The sequence below is a fragment of the Tupaia chinensis genome, unplaced genomic scaffold, assembly GCF_000334495.1.
Source record: "Tupaia chinensis unplaced genomic scaffold, TupChi_1.0 Scaffold000256_1, whole genome shotgun sequence".
NCBI classification, from domain to species: Eukaryota; Metazoa; Chordata; class Mammalia; order Scandentia; family Tupaiidae; genus Tupaia; species Tupaia belangeri.
In genome coordinates, this window is record NW_006159736.1 from 3,272,591 (window position 1) to 3,282,258 (window position 9,668).

The 9,668-nt window shown below is 40.9% G+C and overlaps 1 pseudogene; it reads right to left on the bottom strand.

The window, feature by feature from the left end:
* Positions 1 to 4,371: 4,371 nt before the first annotated feature.
* LOC102475621 (ADP-ribosylation factor 1-like) overlaps positions 4,372 to 9,668 on the bottom strand; it is a 67,866-nt pseudogene continuing 62,569 nt past the window's right edge.

Sequence of the window (9,668 nt, forward strand, 5' to 3'; positions counted from 1 at the left end):
CAGAGACAGAGAAGAGAAAGAGAGAGAGAGAGAGAGGGATCAGCAACTAGCATAATGGCTATGTTGCTGAATTCCCATGTAGCTGACCGCAGTTTGAGTCCCAGACCCGGTGGCTTAAATTTAAGCTGGGCGCGTGTGCATGCGTGTCCAAGATCCCGAGAGGAGAATGGAGGAGAAGGGATTGAGGCGTGACCATTCCCCCTGGGGGGTGATTTCTTGCTTTCTGTCTCTCTGTCTCTCTCTGTCATTCTGGCGAGCGCATGTGCCCTATAGCAAAAACCTCTCCCCAAAAAAAGAAGAAGGAAAAAAATGAGAGAGAGAGAATGAAAGTGAGAAAGCTCTTGCCAGGGTGCACAGCCAAGCTGTATTCTCTTCTCCATTCACCTCTCAGGATCTTGATCACGTGCCCATAGTGTTTTCCAAGCCCCCAGGTCTGGGACTCAAACTGCTCAACCAGCCATGTGGCATCTAGCCACCTCAGTCATCATGCCACCGGCTGGCCTGGTTCTTCATTTTTTGAAGCAAAGTTGCACATTTATTTTTTCATCACACTGTGGTCAACTGCAGGGGGAAAAGTGTTATTTGCCAACTTATTTATGCAATTTTAATTAAATCCTAGATGATTGCTCATTACTCTGCATAGGTTGCCAAAGTCTCAATTTTAACTTTTGTTAACATAGTTTTTATCTGTGAGGCATGCGTCATTTTAAATTTTCTTACACTGGTGGTCTGCTGGTGACTGAGTTTATTTCATCCCCATTCATGCCCTTCCTTATTAGATATGGCCTTAGATTCAGAATTAGTAGCAGGCCCTGTCATCACTAAAGTTATTTGGAAATGTAATTTTATTTACTTTGCAAACGAAAACTTGGATGTTTGAGGCTTCTGATTTAATTTGTTTTGTTCCCTGAGCTGAAGATGCAGCTCGGCCTAACTCTCTTCTTCTTAGTCTGTTCTTCACTGTGCTATTTTTCTCTCAAGTACAGTAAGTTTATATTTAATTTCCTCTTCATTTGTGTTCATTAGACGAACTGCTACCTTTGAAAATTTTACTGACTTCCTTATAGGATTTGATGAGCAGTAGGAAGTAATATAGTATGACACAACACAGTACTGATCTGATTTGATTACATACTAGTTAGAATTCAGTTGAATTGTTAAATATATTCTAGCTTCATAAAAGCCTTATGTATGTTAATTATAAGTAATTCACCCCTCAACTTTCACATGTAATTGATATCAACTGTATCATTCATCACCAGTTGACCACTTAAAGTTTTTTTCATTTAAATTACCAACATTTATTTGTTACATAAAATATGGACAGCATTTTTTAAAAATAAATTTGTGATTAATTTGTTATTTTTATATAGTCTATACCAGCCGTTCTTAAGCTTTAGTTTTTATCACAATCACCTGGAGAGTTTCATAAATCAGACTGCTGGGTCCCACCTAAAGAGTTTCTAATCCAGTAAATCTGGGTTGGGGCAGAAGAATTTGCATTTCTAGTAAGTTTCTAGGTGGTGTTGATGCTGCTAGACTGGGGAGCACACTGATCTGCAGACGCACACTGTATTGAGAAAGGTTTGACCATAAGCACACTAAAAAACAAAGATATCTGTACAGGCCAGGCTGTGGGGACACAACAGTGGCACACCACTCTGTAGTGCTGGAGGCCAGATGGAAGGTCAGGTCAACCTGTGTACACCATGCCTGTGATCCTGGACGGCTAGGAAGGCTTGGGGGAAGATTGCAACATGAGACCCCATTGAGGGAGTCTCTCTCTCTCTCTCTCTTTCTGTTTCTCTTAATAAGTAAATAAATACATTTTTTTAAAATGCTGTACTCTGGGGCCAGCAGTCGGTGTAATGGCTATATCACTGGACTCCCATGTAGTTGACAGTGGTTAGAGTCCTAGACCCAGTGGTTTAAACTCCTCCAGGCACGTGTGAGTGCCTAAGATCCTGAGAGGAAAATGGAGGAGATGGAGGAGAAGGGATTATAGTGTGGTCATTCCCCCTTGGGGGTGATTTTTCACTTTCTGTCTCTCTGTCTCTCTGTCTTTCTGGTGAGTGCATGTGCCCTATAGAAAAAAAACCTCTCTTAAAAAAATGCTGTACTCTTGTACTCTAACAGATTTATAGACTCAGAGCTATAGCTATTGATAATAATCTACAATATGTGTTTTGGAAGAGGAAAACACCTTGCTTAGATTCAAACACTGAATCAGTGTCCAGTTTGATTCTCTGGCATGCAGACTATCTTCCAGGTGGGGAAAACTGTGGTATCAGAGGTTCTCCTTGAACTCTACAGGCCCATTTTTACCCAGAAAGACTTGAGGCAAAAACTTGTCTGTATCATTCCTCGTGGAGTCTGAATTGCAAAGTGTACTTTATTGTCCCTAGAACATGTTCATCCTTTAAATATAATTAATTCTCCATGTTCTCATGGTCTTCTTTGTAGAGTTCTCCTATCCTAGGTTTTTCTTGAAGAGAATGACTCTTTTTATTATGTCCTCTTTCACATTATTATAAATCTCTTTAAGTATTGAGTGTGAACCTTTGAAAAAATGACAGAGATACATTCTGAGAAACACATTGTTGGATGATTTCATCATTGTGTGAACGTCACAGAATGTACTTCAACCAGCTGATAAAGCCTTTTATATAGCCTATTGCTCCTTATGGAGCCACCATTACATATGTGGGTCATTACTGACCAACACTTTGTTACACAGCACATAGCTGTAATTATTTAATATGTTCTGCCTTAAAAATAAATCTTTGAGTCTTCTTTTCCTTTTTTGTGCTGATTAGTTCCATATGCTACCTTTGAAGCTTTTTCTTTTACTTTCCTGCCCCTCCCCCCCTAGGGGTACATCTGCTTATGGAAGAGAAACAGAAAGAGAGGGAAAGTAAAAAGTCACTTCCCCCCAATGGCGGTTGGGCACACTGCAATCTCTTCTCTTTCATTCTCCTCTTGGAATTTTGGGTATGCACACATATGTGCCTGGTATGCTTTTCAGGCTACTGGGTCCAGGGCTCAAATTGTAGAGTTGGCCATGTGGGAACCAGGACCTTAGCCAGCACACCACACCACTTGCTGGCCCCTGAAGCTTTTTCTTTTAGAGATCATTCTAGAAGCAGTATATTCCACAGATCATATAGGTATTCACAATTGTGAAAATAAAAGCCAGCACAGGAATACCAGCTGAAAAGATGAAAGCATAATAGTATCTATTGACATCTAAGAGGGATAATAAGATCACACTGTTTTCTTCACTGCCAAAGTTGAAAATTGAGAACTGATTTTTTTTAATAGTTAAGAGATTTTATTCTAATCACTATAATTACAGTGCTTGTTTGTCGAAATGAAAACTGAAAACAGGTACAAAAGAGTTGATTACTATTCGTGTATTGAAAGCAGTAAGAGGTTCCATGACACCAAATAAACCAGTTCTGAGGTTTTCCCCCAGATAAATTTAACAGCTCCAGCTTCTTCAGTGTTTTTTCAAAATACAAAAGAAAAAAGTAGAGGTCGTCTTTTTCTATGGCAAATCGGACCCTTACAGGTTGAGGGAGAGAAAGCTACTTCATACATGGAGATGGGGGTGCTCCAGAGGGGCTTGGCTCTAGAATGGACTGATCCTCCCAGCTGGCACGTGCTCCTGCTGTGGGGTGATTTCTCACTTTCTATCTCTCTGTCTCTCTCTCTTTCTCTGTCTGGAGACAGCAGGGGCTCCCATTCTGGCCACACACTGACCAAGGGAAAGGTCAGGGCACTGTGTCCCCCGAGATGGCCATGGCTGGCCACATAGACCCTTCCTATAGGGCCATCGGGCCTAGCCTGGGGGGAAAAGAGTCGGGATGCTGTGGCCTCCTAGCCTGTCCCCTAGGTGACTGCATGGGCACAAGTACAAGCACAACGCTATGGAATGCGTTTTAACTATTTTGAAAAATGCACTGAGTTTGGTTAAAAACCAACCACTAAAACGGATCTCAACACAAATCTAAAGCCAGGAGGCGCTTCTGGCTCTAACACAAAGGCTCCTGGAGGCCAGGTGCCAATGTGCAAAATCCCTTCTCAGTACTAAACAGTGAGTTGATTTTTCTTTTTACAATAAAAAAAGCTGAGTAATATTGCATAGGGGTACCAGATACTGCCTCATTGTAAACAAAAACTATTTACATTAAATAAAAGTCCTGGTTGCAGGCTGTGTCTGCCACATTTACAGCATGGTGCGATGCACACTGTGACCAAAACCCATGGAGACAGCTTCTGGCACTCAGTACCACAGAGTAGCAAGTTTGCCCATGAGAGTAAAGCAGGGGCAGAGGGGAGTGAAAGGGAGAGAAGGGGGAATGTGCTCATTCACTTCTGTTTCCGCAGCTGATTGGACATCCAGCCCATTCCTGGTAGAGCCCATCCCCACTGGCGGCACAGGTGGCCTGAATGTACGTGGCACAGAGAGTGCAGCCCCAGCTTATCTGAGATTTCGGCCGCGTTCATGGCATTGGAGAGGTCTTGCTTACTGGCAAACACAAGGAGGACAGCATCCCTGATCTCGTCTTTAGCCAGCATCCTCATGAGCTCCTCACGGGCCTCGTTCACACACTCTCTGTCATCACTGTCCACCACAAAGATCAAGCCTTGTTTATTCTGGAAATAGTGGCGCCACAGAGGCCAGATCTTGTCCTGGCCACCCACGTCCCACACAGTGAAGCTGATGTTTTTGTACTCTACGGTCTCCATGTTGAAACCTATAATGGGAATGGTAGTCACAATTTCACTGAGCTTCGGTTTGTACAGAATCATTGTCTTCCCTGCATCATCCAGGCTGACCAGAGGGATGACCTTTTTTTGCCAAAAAGGCCCTTGAAGAGGTTTGCAAAGATATTCCCTGTGCTGGGACCAGCAGTTAGTGTAATGGCTATGTCGCTGGACTCCCACATAGTCGACAGCGGTTCACCTCATGGACCCGGTGACTTAAACTCACACCGGGCGCGTGTGCATGCCTGCCCAAGATCCTGAGAGGAGAATGGGGGAGAAGGGATTGCAGCATGGCCATCCTCCCTGGTGGGGTGATTTCTCACTTTCTATCTCTCTGTCTCTCTCTCTTTCTCTGTCTGGAGACAGCAGGGGCTCCCATTCTGGCCACACACTGACCAAGGGAAAGGTCAGGGCACTGTGTCCCCCGAGATGGCCATGGCTGGGCACATAGACCCTTCCTATAGGGCCATCGGGCCTAGCCTGGGGGGAAAAGAGTCGGGATGCTGTGGCCTCCTAGCCTGTCCCCTAGGTGACTGCATGGGCACAAGTACAAGCACAACGCTATGGAATGCAGGGTGACCCAAAGACCAGCGAGTCACAGGGATCTCTGTTGTGACCACGCAGAATTGATTGCAGTTTTGTCACTGTCTCTCACGTTCCTGAAGGGGAACAGATGACCCAATGGACTAGTTTTCAGGCCGAAACTGCAAAACCTACGCTAGGCACAGTCTCCCTTCTAAATTTAAATTACCATCCATTCGTGGCCAGAGTTAAATAACAACTCTATTCCCTAGTCACCCTAATTTCAATAACAGAATATTCCCTCATAAACTTAACAGATTGATGAGACAGAAAATGTGTGTTTCTTGAGGAGAATCCACTCAGAAAGAGAGAGAGGTGCCAGAATGGGAAAAGGAGACAGCTCAATTCCCTCTCCTGAGCTCAACCGATGAAGACACAAACCCATTTAACTTGACTGTAGGTATAGAAAATGTCTATTGTGAAGGTAAGAGAGAAAATTAAAAATAAATATCTTACAAGAAATAATATTTTATTCATTCATTTTTCTAATTTTCACAAGATATATTGAGGATAAGGCTCTGTGAAACATATTTAGTGATCTAAAACACACTACTCAGTTTTGTTTTTAAAAACCATGGGTGCTGAGCCAGCCTGTGGCATGGTGGTTAAAGTGGCTAGATCTCTTATGGCTGACTGCACCTTTCTAGTCCTGTAGCTGATGGCTTGAAAAACATGCTGGACCCTTGTGTCTGAGTTACCAAGATCCCAAAGGGAAGGGCATAGAGAAGAAGACATCGCAGTGTGACCATTCCCTGTGTGTGTGTGTGTGTGTGTGTGTGTGTGTGTAAAGGTGCTTTGCCACTCCCCCTCCCCCATGTCTTTGGTGAGTGCACATGCCCTATGGCAAAAAAAAAAAAAAAGTACTAAAACTATAAGAAAAATGAAAATAACTACCTGAAGGAACAGAATTGGTAACAGTACTTTCAAAAGACCACAAAGTAGGGGACCAGTAGGTGGGCAAGATACTGGACTCCTACATGGCTAACCATGGTTCAAGTCCCAGACCCAGCAACTTGCTTTCTCCTTTTCCCTCTTTCTGTCTCTCTGTCTCTGTGAGCATATGGACCCTATAGCAAAATTTATATAATAATAATAAATACAATTAAATAAACAATTCTAAAAATAAAACACAAAATAGATGGCACCTTGATCTAAACTCCTTAGAATTAACCCAGAAATAGTAAAATGAACACGTTCAGGCAGGTAAATAGTTAGATGCCTTCTAAGTAATAAGGCGATAAAACTCTCTCTTGAGAACAATTTTATTTTCAATCTGGAAGAGCTCAAATGTATGTTTTCTGCCTGCATAGGTACTCAGAATAAAGGTCTGTAAAAGGCATGTCGATTTTAAGAGTATTTCAGCATTTAAGTTCAGCAGACGGACCACAGAGATCTGTCAAGAGAAAGGAGTTGACAAGCCTGGGAATAATGCCATCATCTACAGGGACAAATTTCAAAGCAGGATGTTTTTTCTGATTATCTCCAATAAATCTAATGTGTTTACGTCTACATTTTAGGGCACACTGGGCACTGGAGTGATCTGTTCAGTGCTTTTTCCTTCTAGGTTTAGTGAGGGAAGCTGAGTACAGTGCTTGCTTACTTTAAAGTATACATTAATTTAATTTTAGTTAATGACACTTTGAATAATTCAGTTTAATAATTTCAAATTATTTATTCAACATTTATTGAAATGTTTTTGAAAACTGGAAAGTTCCCAGTATCATGAGTTACCAGGATAGAAAACTGCACACTACATTGTCTCTTCAGCTAAGAAATGCGTGGGCTCTTGAGGAAGACAGTCTTACAAACAAATACTCAAGATATAGCTTGATAAGTGCTACCATAGTTAGTGACAAAATGAATAATCGCAGAAGGTTTCATAGAGATAAATAGCAAGAAAAACAATTAATTTTTTTAAATGCACACTTCCTTAACATTCAAAAACAATCTTTATTGAATCATGTAGAATAATTTCTCTACATGGTAATTTTTTTAAGGTTTTTACCACAGAACATGTGAGCTCGCTAGAGAGAGACAGTGAGAAGGAAAGTGAGAAATCAGCCCTCCCGAGGGAGGGTCACGCCACAATCACTTCTCCATGCTTCTTTCGGTATTCTGGGCATGCCTGAACACGTGCCTGGCATGATTCTCAAACCACCAAGTCCAGGACTTATAATGCAGTCAGCCATGTGGGAATCCTGTGCCTTAAGCACTATGTCGCCTGTTGAGCCCCACATGGTAAAATTTCATATTATTAAGTAATACTCATTGGAGGACAAACGATCATTTCTAATATCTTACAAGAAATAATATTTTATTCATTCATTTTTCTAATTTTCACAAGATATATTGAGGATAAGGCTCTGGCTGACTGCACCTTTCTAGTCCTGTAGCTGATGGCTTGAAAAACATGCTGGACCCTTGTGTGGAAGTTCCCAAGATCCCAAAGGGAAGGGCATAGAGAAGAAGACATCGCAGTGTGACCATTCCCTGTGTGTGTGTGTGTGTGTGTGTGTGTGTGTAAAGGTGCTTTGCCACTCCCCCTCCCCCATGTCTTTGGTGAGTGCACATGCCCTATGGCAAAAAAAAAAAAAAAGTACTAAAACTATAAGAAAAATGAAAATAACTACCTGAAGGAACAGAATTGGTAACAGTACTTTCAAAAGACCACAAAGTAGGGGACCAGTAGGTGGGCAAGATACTGGACTCCTACATGGCTAACCATGGTTCAAGTCCCAGACCCAGCAACTTGCTTTCTCCTTTTCCCTCTTTCTGTCTCTCTGTCTCTGTGAGCATATGGACCCTATAGCAAAATTTATATAATAATAATAAATACAATTAAATAAACAATTCTAAAAATAAAACACAAAATAGATGGCACCTTGATCTAAACTCCTTAGAATTAACCCAGAAATAGTAAAATGAACACGTTCAGGCAGGTAAATAGTTAGATGCCTTCTAAGTAATAAGGCGATAAAACTCTCTCTTGAGAACAATTTTATTTTCAATCTGGAAGAGCTCAAATGTATGTTTTCTGCCTGCATAGGTACTCAGAATAAAGGTCTGTAAAAGGCATGTCGATTTTAAGAGTATTTCAGCATTTAAGTTCAGCAGACGGACCACAGAGATCTGTCAAGAGAAAGGAGTTGACAAGCCTGGGAATAATGCCATCATCTACAGGGACAAATTTCAAAGCAGGATGTTTTTTCTGATTATCTCCAATAAATCTAATGTGTTTACGTCTACATTTTAGGGCACACTGGGCACTGGAGTGATCTGTTCAGTGCTTTTTCCTTCTAGGTTTAGTGAGGGAAGCTGAGTACAGTGCTTGCTTACTTTAAAGTATACATTAATTTAATTTTAGTTAATGACACTTTGAATAATTCAGTTTAATAATTTCAAATTATTTATTCAACATTTATTGAAATGTTTTTGAAAACTGGAAAGTTCCCAGTATCATGAGTTACCAGGATAGAAAACTGCACACTACATTGTCTCTTCAGCTAAGAAATGCGTGGGCTCTTGAGGAAGACAGTCTTACAAACAAATACTCAAGATATAGCTTGATAAGTGCTACCATAGTTAGTGACAAAATGAATAATCGCAGAAGGTTTCATAGAGATAAATAGCAAGAAAAACAATTAATTTTTTTAAATGCACACTTCCTTAACATTCAAAAACAATCTTTATTGAATCATGTAGAATAATTTCTCTACATGGTAATTTTTTTAAGGTTTTTACCACAGAACATGTGAGCTCGCTAGAGAGAGACAGTGAGAAGGAAAGTGAGAAATCAGCCCTCCCGAGGGAGGGTCACGCCACAATCACTTCTCCATGCTTCTTTCGGTATTCTGGGCATGCCTGAACACGTGCCTGGCATGATTCTCAAACCACCAAGTCCAGGACTTATAATGCAGTCAGCCATGTGGGAATCCTGTGCCTTAAGCACTATGTCGCCTGTTGAGCCCCACATGGTAAAATTTCATATTATTAAGTAATACTCATTGGAGGACAAACGATCATTTCTTTAAAGATACTCTATTACAGAGATGCTCTATTTCTTTAAAGATACTCTATACTCTATTTAAAGATACTCTATTAAAGATATTCTATTACACGTTTTTGAAGATACTCTATTACAGAGAAAAATGTTGCTAATGAGTAAATGCTTTACTTTGTTTTTGTTATTTTTAACGAACAGAGAAGGAATAAAGTCAAGGAAACTTGTGAGTTTCTTACAACTTTAAATACATCCATTTTCAAAATGAGCCCAAGGTCAAAATGTGAGATTAAGCTGATGCGTTGCATTTTTTAAA